The following is a 17,824-nucleotide window of genomic DNA, read 5'->3' on the forward strand; positions in this document are numbered from 1 at the left end:
TCAAGCTGTCTCCAATCCAGTACCGGCCATGCTTCTTCCCTCCTCCCACCCTCATCACGACTTCTCCATCAATGGGCTCCATGCTCGGATCAAAGTCCGGCCCATGCACCTCCGTTGCCATCGAGTTGTACTCACTGAGGCGACTATGGACAGTCGCGTGGCTGTACGCTTCTGGAGGGTCCGCCGGGTTGTAGTTGACATCCGATGTCGCCTTCCCTTTGTGGGCCAAAGCCCACGCCTTGATCAGGGGGCAAGGCTCGCCTCCATGTGAGGCCGACTGTGAAAAAAGAAAGATGATTACAAATTGTGTACGGTTGAGCATTAAAATGAAGAAATGAATTCACTTACCCATCTGGCCGCGTACTGTCGTAGGTGACTGTTGCCCTGATGGTGTGGTGCACCTGGCATCATCAAACGCCGCTGCCGGCAAGACTCGTGCATCTCCACCCAACCTTCCGCATACCACCTGTCGATTATCATGTCCCAGCACTGTTCATTCCCGACTAACCACCAAGGAATCACCTGCAGGTCATACATGACATATAAGATCAACTGTAGCGTACTTCATTTTAGTAAAAGTCAATATTAATAATATTGTATATTTACCCTCATATATTGTTCCCGAGTTAGCCTGAGGTTTCGCACAGCCCCTTTGTTGGTCTTCACTTTTTCGATGCGACGTTTGTAATCACAGTTGGCCTGGATGCACGCCTCGTAGAGCATATCTGCCACCAGCTTGTGACAGGCCGTGTTTGCCACCTCGCGTGCCACGGTCATCATTCCCTCCTCGCACCTGTAGAAATCCTGCACATGATGATGAACGAAGCCATTATATCAAGAATGTCCAATTAATGAGATGTATTGACAATTATAGCACATACAAGACTTACCCACAGTTCCTGCAACACCCGCTCTGCTTTGCTCGCAAAGCACCTGCCTTCCCGGTCCGGTCTATCGATGGCTTGGATGTAGTTCTCCCAAGCCGACGCCGGCTGAAGACGGCCGTCAATCTCGATGCATCCAGGGTAGTGGTCCTTGCAAAGCATGCCCAGAATGACATTGGGGATGCGTTTATGAACACCTGGAACGACAATTACAAAATTCCTGCGAAAAATATTTGTGTAAAATTGGAATTGAAATATATAAGTACGAAACGTAATGAAATAGGCTAAAGTTACTTACCTTTTACCGTCCGGCTACACACATGAAATGATGATATCTGAACAAATCTTGTGATTTTTAGGTTTCGTTTGCTTTTTATAGAATTTTAAAACGATATGACTAGACGATCCTAGTCATGGTACATGACCAAGATCTTCGAATTTTCCATCCATTTTTTGGATACGGTCTCACATGGGACTTCTGGGTGTGAATAACATTTTTTTCCTTACAGTATTGAACTACATACAATTATTGTAGTTCAAATTTGACTATTTCTCTAAAATTAAGTTTCATGAAATTAAGATGTTAAAAATAGAAAAAGAACCGAAAAAACACCAAAATATAGATTATAGACCCATGAACAATATGAAGATACCCACAAAATTTTGAAGGGCTGGTTCAAATTTTTTGAATCACATTTGCCGTGTGCATGTGAAGAGGCACACGGCAAATTAAAGGGCCACGTGGTTTGCCCAATCAGTTTTTTTGCCGTGTGCCCTGCGAGTTAGCACACGGCACAAATTTGGCCTGCCTGGCTTGCCCAAAATATTTTCCGTGTTTTGGCGTGTTTCAAATGTTTGCCGTGTGCCGTCTATGCTAGCACACGGCAACTAATGTCTTTGCCGATGTTTGTCGTGTGCTTGATTTTTGCCGTGTGGCTCCATGATTAGCACACGGTAAAAGAGGCATTTGCCGTGCGTATATTTTTACCGTGCGCTGGATCTGCGGCACACGGCAAATATGCAATTTGCCGTGTGTCTGAAATCCGACACACGGCAAATATTTAGGCCCACAATAAATGTTCGGTTTCCCGTAGTGGCTCCCGGAAGCGGCAGCTCCCCTCTCCCGCTAGGGCTTGGCGCAGCGGTAGCTGATCGACGGGGCCAGTCGCGACGAGCCCTCCGGCACGCTAGCCTTAGCAGACAGGCGCTCAGATTGCCGCGCCGACGAGTGGGTGGTGAAGGACCAGGTCAGGAGATGCAGTGTCTCCTACCGGCACGGCTACGTCGTCGTGCTCGCCGCCGTCCTGCGCGCGTGGTTGCGATGGTCGCGGCGCGTCGACCTGGATCGCCGCAGACGAGGGCGCGGTGCCGAAGGTGCAGCGTTTCCCATACGGCGCCGCGGACTTGTGCAGGCTGCCCTCGAGGTCTCCAGCGACGCCGCGCACGTGAGGTAATGCTTGATGTCCTATGCCATGGAGAAAACAAGTACCTTATACAGCATGCAACATGGTGGGTCAGGATCTGGACGGGGCTACCACAACAGGAAAACAGTACAAGATCCTGAGTGCCCTGATTAAATGAAACAAAGAAAGATGAAGGTCGGCGATCGTGACGGCAGTTAGCAAACAAAGAATAAACTACGCTAGATGAAGTTGCTTCCCGTGCTACACCGTCGAGAAAACACGCACCTTGGCCAATGAGCAACGTGGGGGATCAGGATCTGACGAGCTATATCAACATGGTAACAAAGAAGGATCGCCCTCGCAGAGTACTGCGGCACGCACCTGAGCTTGGCGTTGCTGTGTCGACGTGTCCGCCGGTCCCAGGCAGTCACGCGCCGGTGACGTTGCCTCGGCGCCGGTGGCGAAGCCAGCCCAGAAAATGACCTAGGGCGGACTTTTACGATAAAATTTTTGCACGACCAGAGCGAGACGCCGAGACTTGCTGCCCGGCTGCAGGCGCCCGCGCCGGCGGCGCACGGGATCTGCTGTCGCCATCGACGGGTGTCGAGATGGGGCTGCTGAACGGACGGGCGTGGAGTGGCGTCGCGCAACGGCATCGACACGCCAGCGTGAGCGCCAGAGCGGGATTGCAGGGGGGGTAGATGGTGAACTGCCGAAATTGGCAGCGGCATCTGGTGGCAAGATGCAGTGCTAGACTGGGGCGCTAGGTTGAGCCACTTAAGAGGCCGCAGCCCACTCGACCTCGCGTTCGGGGGGTGCCGCCGCACCGCCATGAGCCTCTGCCGGAGTTGAGAACGGGGATATTGTCAGCACCCACGAACCAGAGAAAGCATCTCCTACTATGGGCCGCCGCACCAGGAAGCCTAGTGTCTGTCTTGGCGCGAATGGGTTCGCTAGATGTGCCTGCGGGCACGTATCAGGCCAAGCCCATGTAAACGCAAGAGAGTCGCTAGTTAAATACTGAGTGCGTGCGAGGAGGAATGGTATTGAACAACTTGTTTGAACTCTTACTCCTTTCTCAAGTAATCTATTCTGCGGAAGCCAATTTCCTGTTCTCTTATGTTTTTCTTATGTTTTTCAAATTCATCCTTCTTCTCTTTTTCTGCTACCTCTACTGTTAACAAATATACCCTGAACTTCACTTAGAGGGAGCTAGGGCGGCCGCCCTGGCTCGCCCTAGTGGTGGCTCGTAGTCCCAGGCAGTCGCGCGCCGGCGACGTTGCCTCGCCGCGGTGAAGATGCCGAACTCTGCGTCGCTGTGCCGCCGTGTCCGTCGGTCCCAGGCAGTCGCGTGCCGGCGATGTTGCCTCGCCACGGATGAAGACGCCGAGCACTGCGATGGTGTGCGATCAGGGAGGAACAATGGTAAGAGACGCTATCAATGGAAGCTAGGCAAAATTATGGAAATCCACGTTCCCGTGGGCTATACAAGGAAACTAATTGAATACCGATTTGTGGACAAAAATGTTGAAGTTGAGTGTATTGAAAAGATGGAGATATGAAATTGTAGTCAATTTTAGCATTGGAGATATATGACATGATTGTATATAAGATATGCTTAAATACTAAAATTGAAGTACATATAAAAAATTCAAGTTGATGAAACTGATAAAAAGAGGAATCGTAATTGGTATGGTAAGATCGCTTTAATTTTATTCTAGGAGAAAATGGAAAAAGTCTGCATCATTTTTTGAAATGATTCGACTTTGTATCGACTCTTTGGCTAAGCGAAATTTATGCAAATATTTTTTTTAAATGAAATGTGAGGAATGCAGTTGTGTGTGAAATGTTGATAATTGGAAATATAGTTGTACAAATATAGTTGTATCAAACAGTAAAATATTAAGGAGGAACCAAACATAGTATCAATATCAGAACATAATGAATGAATGTGTAACATTGAAGAGAAGAGACCTGGAACAATCCTTCACGGTGCTCTTCCTGCATGCCACAGTGATGCAAGACAAAATTTAAGAGTAGCAAAACAGCTGGGGAAGGCAAGGAGCTACCAGAACCGAATAGAATAATGGAGTCGAGAGTGTGTGTAACGCTATGATGGCTTCAACTAAGCAAAATATATAGAGCGTTGGGTTCTACGGATCATGAGAAGTGGAAGGGGTGGTGGTGGTAGTGTATTGTTAGATAGAGAGACTTAAGGAAATGACAGCTTGGATGATCAAGTTACAAATATGAGAGAAATGAAGAGACATAGTAAGGTGGATGAATGAGTGCTTCTTCCATTGTTGGTGGCTCAATGGAGATTGAGAGAAATATAAATTAACATTTTCTAGTGGGATGTATCAATCTTAGAAGACAGAAATACAATAGGAGCCTAATTGTTTTTGTTTTTGTTAACGCTTCCTAGTGGGATGTATCAATTTTAAAAGACATAAATACCATAGGAGACTAATTGTTTTTCTTTTTGAAACAAATGTGGATTTATTTATTAATATTAGATAGACTAATATTTAATTGATAAATGAAAATAATGTTCATGAGACAATAATAAAAGAAAATAAAGGGAGGGGATTTAACATATGTATGTTGCATAGAGTAATATTTAATTGATAAATAAAAAATTTGGTTGTTGGGCTTCTTCTTTATTTATAATTTTGATGAACCGCAACATATTGAAAAACATAACTGAGAGAAATAGAAATTATGATACTTAGTGGGTTGATGACATAGCAACATGGCACTTAGTGGATTGATGACGTGGTAGCACGAGGATTGAGAGAAATACAATCATGACACTTAGTGGGTTGCATCTATATAGAATATATAGATAGACGTGAACGTGATTACCGTCACGTGATTGCCGGTCGTGGGCTCATTCAAAATTTGAACGAACGTGGGTATAGGCGGGTGGGTAGGCTAGGCATAGGTAGGTTAATTTGGTAAAAAAAGTTCCAATTGTTTTGGTTCTTTATAATATAGACTAAGCTCAGATCTAACTCTATCAATGTATTATCTGTGATATAATCTTACATCTTAATTCTTACTGTTTATATGCTATCATATTTCCACTTAAAAACAGTATCTAATACAGGCTCAAGCCATATTAACACATAAACAACGGGCCAACAATCAAAAGGGCGTGGCAAAGCCGCGCTAAGGTTTCTTGTAAAAATCTAATTATGTGGTTAGAGCTCATGCGAATTTCTCTTTTTTAACAAAAAATCTATATGTATCGCAAATCTAATATGACCCCACTTCAACATATATGTTTCTGTATTCTAAAGATCCTTAATCATTATATTAGTTTTTCTCTTTCTACTCCCTGGCAGGCACACACTCAAGTTCACTTTAAATGGAAATACAATATACATTTCATGCAGAAGGCACATATTTTTTTGAAATAGTAGAAGATTACCTTGGACTCTATTAAAATTTAAAACCATTTTTTATTGGATTAAAAAAGTTCTGCAGTTAGCTACTCATAGAACGAGAGAAATGTAAGAACTAAAGCAGCTAAATTTTTACCATGCTCACATGAACTGGCACAAGAAACAATAGAATCTAAAGAGGTATATAGTATTAATAACCAAATCATTGCTAAATATGTGCTTAGCCTTATTCTCAATTATTGTTTCCATTCATGAATTTTAGATACTAGATTTAAACAATAAATAATTGAATAATGATGCGTACTATAAAAGTCAATTCAACTATTACTAGTGCATGAAAGTGGAGAAGAATGATTCTTTAAGGAGGGAAAAAATTACGTCGAAGAAGATTCTTATGCCATTATGTATTTTCAATACATCCATACTTGAAGGAATATACCTGTGCTCAAAAGTCACAACTTTAAGGTGTTACTGTATTCTTTTTCTAACGAAGCAATTCCTTTCGTGCTTCCATATCCTAGTTGTAACAACTGGCATCATCTATCACATGCATAGAAATGTACTACAAATTGTTAGTAATAGCCAAAGTTCATTTCTCTACAACTAGAAAGAAATCTTACGATGCTAGTTAGTATTTATGCATTACTCAAGGACCGACTGTTTAGCCAAAGTTCTACCGGAAACGTGTTTAGCCAAACTATATATGCTCCGTTTCCGACATTATTTATATGCATAGTACTCTCTCCGTTCTAAAATGTAGGTTGTTTTGAGTTTTTTAGATTTATATATTTTGCTATGCACCTAGACATATGTTATATCTAGATGCATAACAAATACTATAAATCTAGAAAAGCCAAAATGACCTACACTTTGGAACGTAGGGAGTAATAACCAAAGTTTCTACCGACTGTTTATTGTTAGTAATAGCCAAAGTTCCTTCAGTACTGTACCAAATAATCTTTTTGAAAAAATCTGATCCCACACCACTTCATATACTTACGATGCTAGTTAGTTCGGTATTGATTGTGGTAGTTGTAATCCTCTTATTGACTAAATTATGAATTAAATGGTCATTTATCTCATTTAATCATGTTTAACTCGACTCTATTTAGTCGGTTCGGACGGGTTTTAATGGTTTAAATGGGTTTAAACGGGCCAACTGTTTAAATTACCGCTTAGGACCTAAACAACATGGGTTTTACTGTTTAAATGCTGTTTAAACGGACTTAATAGCCGCTTGGGCGAACAGAGATTGAAGGTCGTCTTCACATAGTTTGTGCTATCTATATATTCTATATAGATGCAACCCACTGAGTGTCATAATTGTATTTCTCTCAATCCTCGTGCTGCCACGTCATCAATCCACTAAGTGCCATGTTGCTATGTCATCAACCCACTAAATGTCATAATTTCTATTTCTCTCAGTCATGTTTTTCAATATGTTGCGGTTCATCAAAAATATAAATAAAGAAGAAGCCCAACAACCAAATTTTTTATTTGTCAATTAAATATTACTCTATGCAACATACATATGTTAAATCCCCTCCCTTTATTTTCTTTTATTATTGTCTCATGAACATTATTTTCATTTATCAATTAAATATTAGTCTATCTAATATTAATAAATAAATCCACATTTGTTTCAAAAAGAAAAACATTTAGTCTCCTATGGTATTTATGTATTCTAAAATTGATGCATCCCACTAGGAAACGTTAACAAAAAGAAAAACAATTAGTCTCCTATTGTATTTCTGTCTTCTAAGATTGATACATCCCACTAGAAAATGTTAATTTATATTTCTCTCAATCTCCATTGAGCCACCAACAATGGAAGAAGCACTCATTCATCCACCTTACTATGTCTCTTCATTTCTCTCATGTTTGTAACTTGATCATCCAAGCTGTCATTTTCTTAAGTCTCTCTATCTAACAATACACTACCACCACCCCTTACACTTCTCATGATCTGTAGAACCCAACGCTCTATATATTTTGCTTAGTTGAAGCCATCGTAGCGTTACACACTCTCTCGACACCATTATTCCATTCGGTTCTGGTAGCTCCTTGCCTTCCCCAGCTGTTTTGCTACTCTTAAATTTTGTCTTGCATCACTGTGGCATGCAGGAAGAGCATCGTGAATGATTGTTCCAGGTCTCTTCTCTTCAATATTACACATTCATTCATTATATTCTGATATTGATACTATGTTTGGTTCCTCCTTAATATTTTACTATTTGATACAACTATATTTGTACAACTATATTTCCAATTATCAACATTTCACACACAACTGCATTCCTCACATTTCATTTAAAAAAATATTTGCATAAATTTCGCTTAGCCAAAGAGTCGATACAAAGTCGAATCATTTCAAAAAATGATGCAGACTTTTTCCATTTTCTCCTAGAAAAAAATTAAAGCGATCTTACCATACCAATTACGATTCTGCCTTTTATCAGTTTCATCAACTTGAATTTTTTATATGTACTTCAATTTTAGTATTTAAGCATATCTTATATACAATCATGTCATATATCTCCAATGCTAAAATTGACTACAACTACATATCTCCATCTTTTCAATACACTCAACTTCAACATTTTTGTCTACAAATCCCGCAGCAACGCGCGGGATATTCAACTAGTGTATCTAGACATTTGGTTCCCTAACGCTAGGAACTGTAGCAAACTTTGACCGTTAATTATCGGTATTAAATAAAGGTAATTTACAAAACTAACCCCACAACTCCCGCGCTACTTTGTAAGACGAATCTAATGAGACCTTTGACTGCACAAGTAGATGATGATTATTGTAGCATTACTGTAGCCAATCATTGATTAATTATCATCATTAGATTTGTCGCGCAAAGTTGCACTCATATGTGAAAAGGTTTTGCAAATAAATTTCGTTTAATACTTCATACATGCAAGATTCCTTTTGCAGTGCAACTGGTGCTAAAGAACCAAACAAGACTTTATATATATGTGTGTATAGTAAAATCTATATACCTAGATTTTACTAAAATGACTACAATTTGTAACAGTGAGAGTATATACGGAACCTCTAAATTACGACGAGGCGTGCATGTATGGAATAGGATAATTTTTGTTGGCTTAGGCCAGTTTCAGTGGGAGTGTCATTGACATAGTTATCTAGACTGAAATCTTAAGAAGTGTGCCAGTGAAGTGTCATGGTGATGACACTCCTCTTATATTTTATAACACTCATCTCTTCTCTCTCCTCATACTATTGATACATATACTATTAGTATATGTTAACAAATTTAATGTACATAATATTTTTATGACATTTTCACTGAAATTGGCCTTACACCGTGCATTTGGTGATTTGGACATGACTTCCTTCTCCTTCCCACTACTACTAGTGGAAGGTCTAGACCATCAGAGTGGAGAAGCCACAGGGCTGCGCATACGCAGACGATCCGAGCAGCAGTCCCGTGCTCTGCTCCCTCCGTCATCTACAAATACCCGCCTGTTCTTCCTCTGCTTTCTTCCTCTCTCTCGGCTCCCTCCCTCTCTCGCTCGCTCGCTCGCTCTCTCTCTCGCCTCGCCATTAAAACGCAAAGCTCCAAAAACAAAACACTTCGGGCGATAAAATCATCTTATCTGCTCTCTGATCCCACCTTGAACCTTCCATCTCGAACCATCCCTGTCCGTGAATAACTCCCTCGATCGCCCCGGATTTTTCCTGGATTTTTCCCCAGATTTTTCGAGGTATTTTTTTCGTTGGGGGTCGGGTTCACCGCCATTCCTGGGCGGGGTTAGGGTTAGGGTTTGTGGGGATGAGGGTGCACGGGGAGGTGTCGGACGACGAGACGGTTGCGGCTGCGGCTGCGGCGGGGGAGCCTGTGCCCTTGTCCCCGCCGCCCGCCCAGCAGCGGCTGGTGGTGGGCTACGCCCTCACCAAGAAGAAGGTCAAGAGCTTCCTTCAGCCCAAGCTGCTCGCGCTCGCTAGGTAAAAGAAGAGACCTGCTGATCCCCCGCGTCAAAGCTGGAATCTGTTGTGTGGTTTCTGTTTAATTTAATTATTCTGGAACAACGCAAAGGAAATGGTGGATTGGTGATTAGGGCCTTAAGGGCAAGTCAATTTAAATATTTAATTTGCATTGCCTGTTCGGATTATGTTGTTACTGTCGTTGGAAAATCCTCTATGGGTAAGTGAACTTTGTTAATTTGGTAGGTAGGAAATGGCGGAAGTGATTTGATTTCTATGGTTTTGGATGGAATGGAAGGGAATTGACTGTATTCCCCAGCGACAAGCAGTTGCCATGAAATTGAAACCTTGTGATCTTGTGGGAGTCAATTGGGTAGGGAGAGTAGCTTCTGTATGAGTTATCTTAGCTAAAAACTGAGGGCATAATATTTTACTAGTATTCAAAGGAACTTAGGGTGCTTGATTGTGAAATGTTAATTCTGATACAAGCTATCAGTGGCCGTCTTTACTTTTCTGTTGTGTTGACCTGACCCTTTGTATAGCTTATTGCTGTGTTGATTTGAAAATGAGTAATTTTGTATGCACATCGTATTTGGTTGGTATCAGGGATTCTCATGTTGGAATATTCTTGTGGCTAAGCACATCACATGTCTTGGGGTATGTCTTTAAAATGACCACTGGTGACCAAAATAATCTGTCCTGGTTGTTGGGCGATGTCTAAAACTTCCTTGACTGAAGCCTCACTCCAAATTAATCTATTATATGGATGTTTTAATTTGACCAAGACTTGATGCATGTTCACATAAACAAATCATGGTGGAAAAGGAAATAAATAATTGGAACAGGGAATGCCTTTGCTTTGTCTGCTAGAAGAGAATTTTTTTTAAAAAAAGGAACATTTTGATGCATAGTTTGTATAATTTTAAAGAACATTTTGAAGCATTGCGTGTCTCTATAAGTCTTTTTAAGTACTTATAAGATAAAAAAATCAACTATGTTCTATCAGGTGAATTTAGTAAATTTTTACCATTTAGAGGCTTAAGCTGCTTCAAATACAATATGAAATGCCCCTTTTAGCACCGTCTGTGCAAGTGCAGTTGTTCTTAATGCTTCCCATGTTGTAGTTTTAAGTATGAATATCATGAATGAGCTCGATGCATATTTAGCTCCAGCATCGCTTAGTTTGATGTAAACAAATAAATTTTAGTTTTCCAGATTTACCTTCTTTAGTAGAACCATTGAATTGTATTTTGAGGTTTATTTCCTGCTTTGTCCTAGCTAGCATATAGCTCCAGTCTTGGCTGCATTCAAGGTTCTATCTGAAGGAAGGAATGACATGCAACACTATTTTGATTAATTTTCTAAAATTCATTAATGTGATATGCCCTAACTAGAGAACCTTTATGGTTCGGTTTACTGATTTGTTAGTTGCATTTGTGATATATTACCTCACTTACTTGAAGAAAGGCTGGATGCTATGGTGTGAGTGTACCTGTTGGCTTCCAGCCAGTGGCGGCGCCAGGGGTATGCCCCTGTATGCTTAGGCATACCCAAGATTTAGGGGAAAATACTAATATGTATTCATAGATATATACTACTCCTTCCGTCTTACAAAGAGTGTAGTTTTAGAAAATTTTAGACACATTACTCATTCAATGAAATGATTTTGTTACCCCTAATTACTTCTACCAATTGTGATAGAAAACCGTGTTATTTATTTGGTTTTCCATATCCTCAATGCATGCATACACATTAGAACTAGAAAAATAATATCTACTAAATATTTGATTGGCACTACGTTTTTCTATGCAATGCTTTTTTGATACTTGGTATTGCGCTTTAATTAGATGGATCTTATGACAAGATAAAACTATACTATTTGTGGGACAACATTTGAAAGCCAAAAACTACACTTATTTTGGGACGGAGGGAGTATTATATACAAACTTATAGTCCCAGTTCAACAAAGCCCAACAAGGAAGCCCAAAATACAAAAGAATCGCTCTCTCTCTCTCTGCTTGCGGCTCGCCCCCGTCCCCCTGGCTTCATGTCCGCCCCAATGCGCCTCCGACCCTCGGCTCTCGGCCCTTGGCCCTCCGCCTGTCCCCAGACCGGCGTCCGACAGTTCGTCTCCCACCTCCCGACCTCCCCATCTCGGCAACGACAACTCCGCCAGTGGCAGACCGCAGCCGCCTCGCCGCCCTAGTGCCAACGCCCCAGCACCAGCACGAAGGAGGCCGCCACTGGTTATTATTATGGATTTGTTATGGCCGGTATAACTTAATCGTTCATTATATTGTGTATTAACTTCGAAATTTTTTTTGCTTCGATTTTTTTTATATTTGGCATACCCAGCCGCAAATTCCTGGCTCCGCCTCTGCTTCCAGCACGTTAAATGGTTAGGGTTAGTGTGCAGCTAATGTGTACTGAAGCATATCAGTCAAATTTTAAACAACAGATAATAAACATATACAATTCAATACATGTTTTATTCTTTGCTATATTTAGAAGAATATGAATTTCCTAAATTAACAAAGCTTATGTAAAACTTCTGAGAGTACAAAGCTTCAAGCCAGTACAACATCCATATGATTTTTTAGTCACTTTTAAGTTTCCTTGGAAGAGGTTTATATATTATTTCTTTGTTTCCTCTCCCAAAATCAAGTAGAGTCTATGTTACATCCAGGAAAATCTTGAATTATATTTCCAATATGTGATTATCCTTGCTAGTTCAATTTTTATGCATCTATTTATTACAGTGTGCTGTTGAAGCTGCCTCAATAAAATTTCATATGTTGCTTTCGGATGGTTCTGCTCTTTTTTCTCTATTCATTTTTGTGTAAATATGACCAGTATGCTCTTACCTGCCCCTTTATACTCCTTGATGAGTGTTTTCTGCATTTGTTCAGGAAGAAAGGCATTCATTTCGTATCAATTGATGAGACTCATCCTCTCTCTGAACAAGGCCCATTGACATTATTTTGCACAAGGTCCGTAAGTTGGTGTTTCTGTTAAGATGATATTGCAGTTTTGGGTATCTTTTATTTCTTACTCCCTCCATTCTCATATGATGGGCACATTTTCTCTTGGTTCAATGACCAAGGCAGACAAGTGTGCTTATCATCCCATTTACTCCCATCATTAGATTTTCCTTGTGCAAACCAGCTGTTGAAGTCGCGATGCTTCGGTGTTCACGCCAAGCCACACCCATCCAACGCGCATGCAAACAGTCCATGTAGCTGACGATTGAGTTCCCACACGTGGTACATAGTAAATGCGAGATGGCGCTACTTACCAAGGCTGCATCTCCCGTGAGGCGTTGTCCAGTATATATGCCAATCATATGTGATTTGTTTTTTGAAATTTGCCCATCATATGAGAATGGAGGGAGTACATAGGTTACATCCAGATGTACCTCTCTGGCCTCTATCTATAAGAGAATAGTTTGATGTCCTGCATCTGATTTTCAGAACCTGTCTTCACACTCTGTGCTCATTTTGTTTTCTTCTGACTGAGTTTTGTGTGTGCTTTTTGTTAGCTTACTAGCAAGGAGTGGCAGCAAGTTCTGGAGGTAGGCCCTGAACACCAAAGTGGAAACCTTCTATGTGTAATGTGTAGTTGTGTAGACCTCAAACTGGATCTGCATCGAGCATATCTACTATCATGTTTCTTGTATAGTTCTTTCCATCTGCAACATGCAACATGTAACTTAGATATTATGTTTCAGTTCAAAGCCAGATTGCAGAATTGTGAGGCTTATTGCAGTACTTTCATGCTAAACATTGTAAGTACTGAGTGCTGTGTTTTCTTCTGCGTATATTCACTTCTTTAATGTTCTTAAAGGATTATCGTGAAGAGCATCCAGAAGTGACTGTCCTCGATCCACCAAATGCTATCCAGCATTTGCACAATCGCCAGTCCATGCTTCAAGAAGTTGCTGATCTGAACTTGTCCAATAGCTATGGTATTTGATATATGTGATGTGTTCAGTTTGCTCTTATTATGTGTTTATAAGTTAATTTGATATGTCGTGATCTAGAGTAACAGAGATGAAGAGGAGGGAGGGAGAGTCAAATTCAACTGTTATTGTCAATTCTTAATAAGTTATTCAAGTTATTGATAGGATAATTATTGGTATGGAATCAGAGACACTGGAGCTCTACTTTCTTAAATGCTCATAATGGTTCTCTAACTTGCTCGAAGTGTAAAATTACAATTTTAGTCATGCCATGTGACTGGAAATGGGTTATGCACTTTTATCCTGGGAAAATAGCATGATGAGCTTTTCACTTAGTTATTTCTTGTGATTAATTGTTGCAGGCGAAGTTTGCACTCCACGGCAGTTGGTCATCATGAAAGATCCGTCTTCCATACCTGATGCAGTTGCCAAGGCTGGACTAACCTTGCCCTTGGGTGAGTTATTCGTACATAATTATGATCCTGTTATACCTCAAAGATAAATCATGAAAATAGTACGAAGAAGTTTCTGGCTTTGAAGATGTACTATATCTAGAATTTTTTTTCTATTGGATTTATACTCGAAAATTGTATGCTGGTTCATTTAAACTTTCCAATACGGGCATAAGTAGTTGTATTTTTGTTGACATATTGTTGATCCCTCCATCCCCAAAAGACTGTTGGTTTAGCCATTAAAATTTGTCTCACAAAGAGTGTTTAGCTTGCAGTAAGATCCATCTAATTAAAGCAATGGCAAGTACCAAGAAAAAATTGTAAAGAAAAGCACATAGAGCCAATCAAATGCTTAGTAGATTCTATTTTTCTAGTTCCAATGCATATGCATCTATTAAGGATCTAGAAAACAAAATAAACAAAATTTTCAATCACAATTGCTATAGTAATTAGGGGCAACAAGGTCATTTATTAGTATGAGTAATGTGTCTGAAATTTTCTAAAAGAACAGTCCTCTTGGGACGGAGGGAGTATGTGTTTACTGTTAAATGTGACCTATATTATGATGCTCCAGAATTAGTAACTTCTATTTCTTTGCTAGTATTAAGTTATTTTATTAGACTTAATTTTCCTTTTGCTGATCTTCTATTTAGATGTTTAATTATCTATCTCTTTGTGTTTTTTGATTAGGCTTTTTTCCCTGTAGTTTTCATTATGTGCTTCATAGCTGTATGCAAAATGTACCTTTCAAGGGAAGGACAGAAATATGAAAAGAATTAGGATTTGCAAACTTTTACTCCACATCTATGGGCTTTTTATGAGTCAATGACATGTAAAATTATTCAAATCTTTTATTGAAAATGTTTGCATACTAGCTTGTTAGTGTTTGGTAGTGAGTGGTTACATGGCAATGAAGGGGAAACTGGTCTCGATATATACTATAATAGGGATGTTTGCTGTTATCAACTTTGCTTTTCCATTATTTCTTACAATTCAACTAATGATGAAGGCAACACTATATGGTTTGAAAGTTCTCTGGTAATGGTTCCATTTATTTTTCGTTCTAGCATGCTGCATCTTCTATGCTTCCTTGTTCATAAGATGCAACTTTTTTAAAAGGAGAAATGGTAAAATCCTAGATGTTTCTAATGTGAACAATACTCCTTTTGCAGTCGCCAAGCCATTGGTTGTTGATGGAACATCAAAATCTCATGAGCTATCCCTTGCATATGTGGAGGCATCGCTACCTTTGCTTGATCCTCCTTTAGTTCTCCAGGAATTTGTCAACCATGGTAAACATTTAATTATTCTCCTGTATATACTTGCAAACTATTGGTCTATATTGAAACTGATTTTGTTATCTGTATAGGTGGGATCCTATTTAAGGTATATATTGTTGGTGAAACTATACAGGTTGTCCGCCGGTTTTCACTTCCAGATTTTAACACATATGACTTGGGAAACAATGATGGCATCTTCCGGTTTCCAAGAGTTTCCTGTGCTACAAATAATGCAGAAGATGCAGATGTTGACCCTTGTATTGCAGGTAAAGTTCCTGTACAGGTGAAATTGTTACATCTGCATTGGTTTAAGTTATTGCAACATGCTTACTACACCTGAGTCCTTTAGTTCAGGTATAACTGCCCTGATGAGTGACCTGTATGCCATTTTTTTTATCCTTAAAATAAATTCTACTGAAATTGTTTAGTCTCTTAGAAGAGATCAATTTATTAATTTCCTTGTTAATTATATTTTGCTCTTATGACAGAACTTCCTCCAAAGCCACTTCTAGAGAAACTCGGCAAGGAGCTTCGACGCAGACTGGTATGGAACTCTCACTATATATAAGCTCTATGCAACACTTGACATTTATGTGCTTGCCTGACACTTTTGAATATACCAGGGTCTTAGACTGTTTAACATAGACATGATTAGAGAACATGGAAGAAAGGATCGGTACTATGTCATTGACATCAACTATTTTCCTGGTAAGTTACTCTTTTCAATGTTTTATGTTTTTTCTATTTCCCTCCCCATGTGTTTTTGTGCACATGCAAGTTATAGTGCATGCAGTTTGTAAAGTCTATAGCTTTGTGCGTGACGGCTCTCTTTTCAGCTGAATTCATTTCTCCTCAATGAATCTCTGGGGCGTAAACCTTTGTTTGGATTAGATTTATGGACAGCATGTAGCCACTTTTGTGTAGCAGCTAAGGGTGTGTTTGGTTGGCCGGATGCTGGCCTCCCTGCATCCACTCATCCGTGTATCTGTAAAAGAAGTGTGTTTGTGTGCCTGACTCCACTGTAGCCGCATGGCCCAATGGAGACAAATATATGCTGGCATCTTGCACCGATGGAAAGGCTCAAGTTGAGCGTCTCTCGGGCCAGGCCCGGTGGATGCAACCGCATAGCGTAGAATCCACATGTCAGTCTCAGTTAAATATTCCTTGCATCCGTTCATACGTGCAACCAAACACCTTCACAGGGTTATTGCATCTGCAGATGCAGGATTACTGCATCTTCCATGCAACCAACCAAACACTGTTTTCACTCATCCACACAGCCTTCTTACACTCATCCAGGATATACGATGCGACTCTACTGAATCACATTCGAGCAATCAAACACACCCTAAGCATATTGCTATTGCTTCATCTGTATAGTCGTCACAGACACCATTTTTTTAGCAACAGATGCGTTTCTTGGTGAATTTTAAAGACAGTTTCAATATCACTGCAGCATGATCTATTTGAGATAAGATCATAACAAATTCATTTGGATAAACTTATACATGCCAAGATCAGTTTTATAATCTGTGCTGTTGCATAAGTTTCTTTACCTTTCCAGAACTGCTCTCAACGCATATTATATGATCATCAATATGACATTCAATTTGTTGCAAATGAAAGTGTTATATTGCTATTTGTGTTTTTTTATTGTTATAGCTTAAATTCTGCAGGGTATGGCAAGATGCCAGGATATGAGCACATATTTACTGACTTCCTTCTAAGCCTCGTGCAAAGCAAATACAAGAGGCTTTTAAGCGGGAGCTGAAGCATTGCCATGATGGAGCCCATTAATTGATGCCAGCCAGCCATGTAACAGTGGCAACTAATAGATTTTCCAGGTTGTATATAGCAATGGGATGGGTGTTAGCCTTGACAGGAAGTGCATATCAGAAATCAAAGAAATCCATCATGTGGTTGGGGGCAGTATTAGAAAAAAAGGTTTCTGGTCCTGTGCCCAACCTGTGTAAATCGTTTAACTGAGTGCCTACCTTAAATGTCAAGCGTCTTTGCAACAAGGTTTTGTAGTTAGTCCTCTTGACATGCATGGCTTGGCTTGCTTTCATCCTTTATAACCTGATGTTTTGTTGTCGATTGAGGCGCCAGCTGATTTCGCGGACACAGTGGATACCTAAAACATCTTTCTGAACTTATAGAAGATATAAAGGCAAACTGGACAACTCATGGGTTAATTTACCAGCTGGCAGCTGCTACTGAAGGTTCCCCTTGAGACAGTTCCACTTTCCAGAAGTTTTTTATCTGATTGAAAATTATTAGCAATTGACTTGTGAAGAGGGTGTGCATAGCTTTTGTGGTGACATCGATGCAGCCGATGATCTGAGACGTCTAAATCTTGCTACAGCCGTCACCGAACCAAAATGATGGCATATGTTTAATGGATTAGAATGCGGATCATGCTATCATGTTATGCACCTATCTCACAACAGCGAGGCTAGAAGCACTTCGTTCTCCAATATCATGAT

The 17,824-nt window shown here is 40.2% G+C and overlaps 1 pseudogene across 1 annotated transcript; it reads left to right on the plus strand.

Annotated features, from left to right (window-relative positions):
• The first annotated feature begins 9,206 nt into the window (after positions 1 to 9,206).
• On the plus strand, positions 9,207 to 17,519 carry LOC120651474 (annotated as a pseudogene). The gene is made up of 10 exons (XR_005666206.1): positions 9,207 to 9,669; positions 12,558 to 12,638; positions 13,187 to 13,219; positions 13,492 to 13,612; positions 13,969 to 14,061; positions 15,231 to 15,350; positions 15,428 to 15,604; positions 15,827 to 15,882; positions 15,962 to 16,046; positions 17,015 to 17,519. The product of XR_005666206.1 is annotated as an inositol-tetrakisphosphate 1-kinase 1-like (transcript).
• Positions 17,520 to 17,824: the final 305 nt, after the last annotated feature.

Source organism: Panicum virgatum, chromosome 9K, assembly GCF_016808335.1.
Source record: "Panicum virgatum strain AP13 chromosome 9K, P.virgatum_v5, whole genome shotgun sequence".
In the NCBI taxonomy this organism is placed as follows: Eukaryota; Viridiplantae; Streptophyta; class Magnoliopsida; order Poales; family Poaceae; genus Panicum; species Panicum virgatum.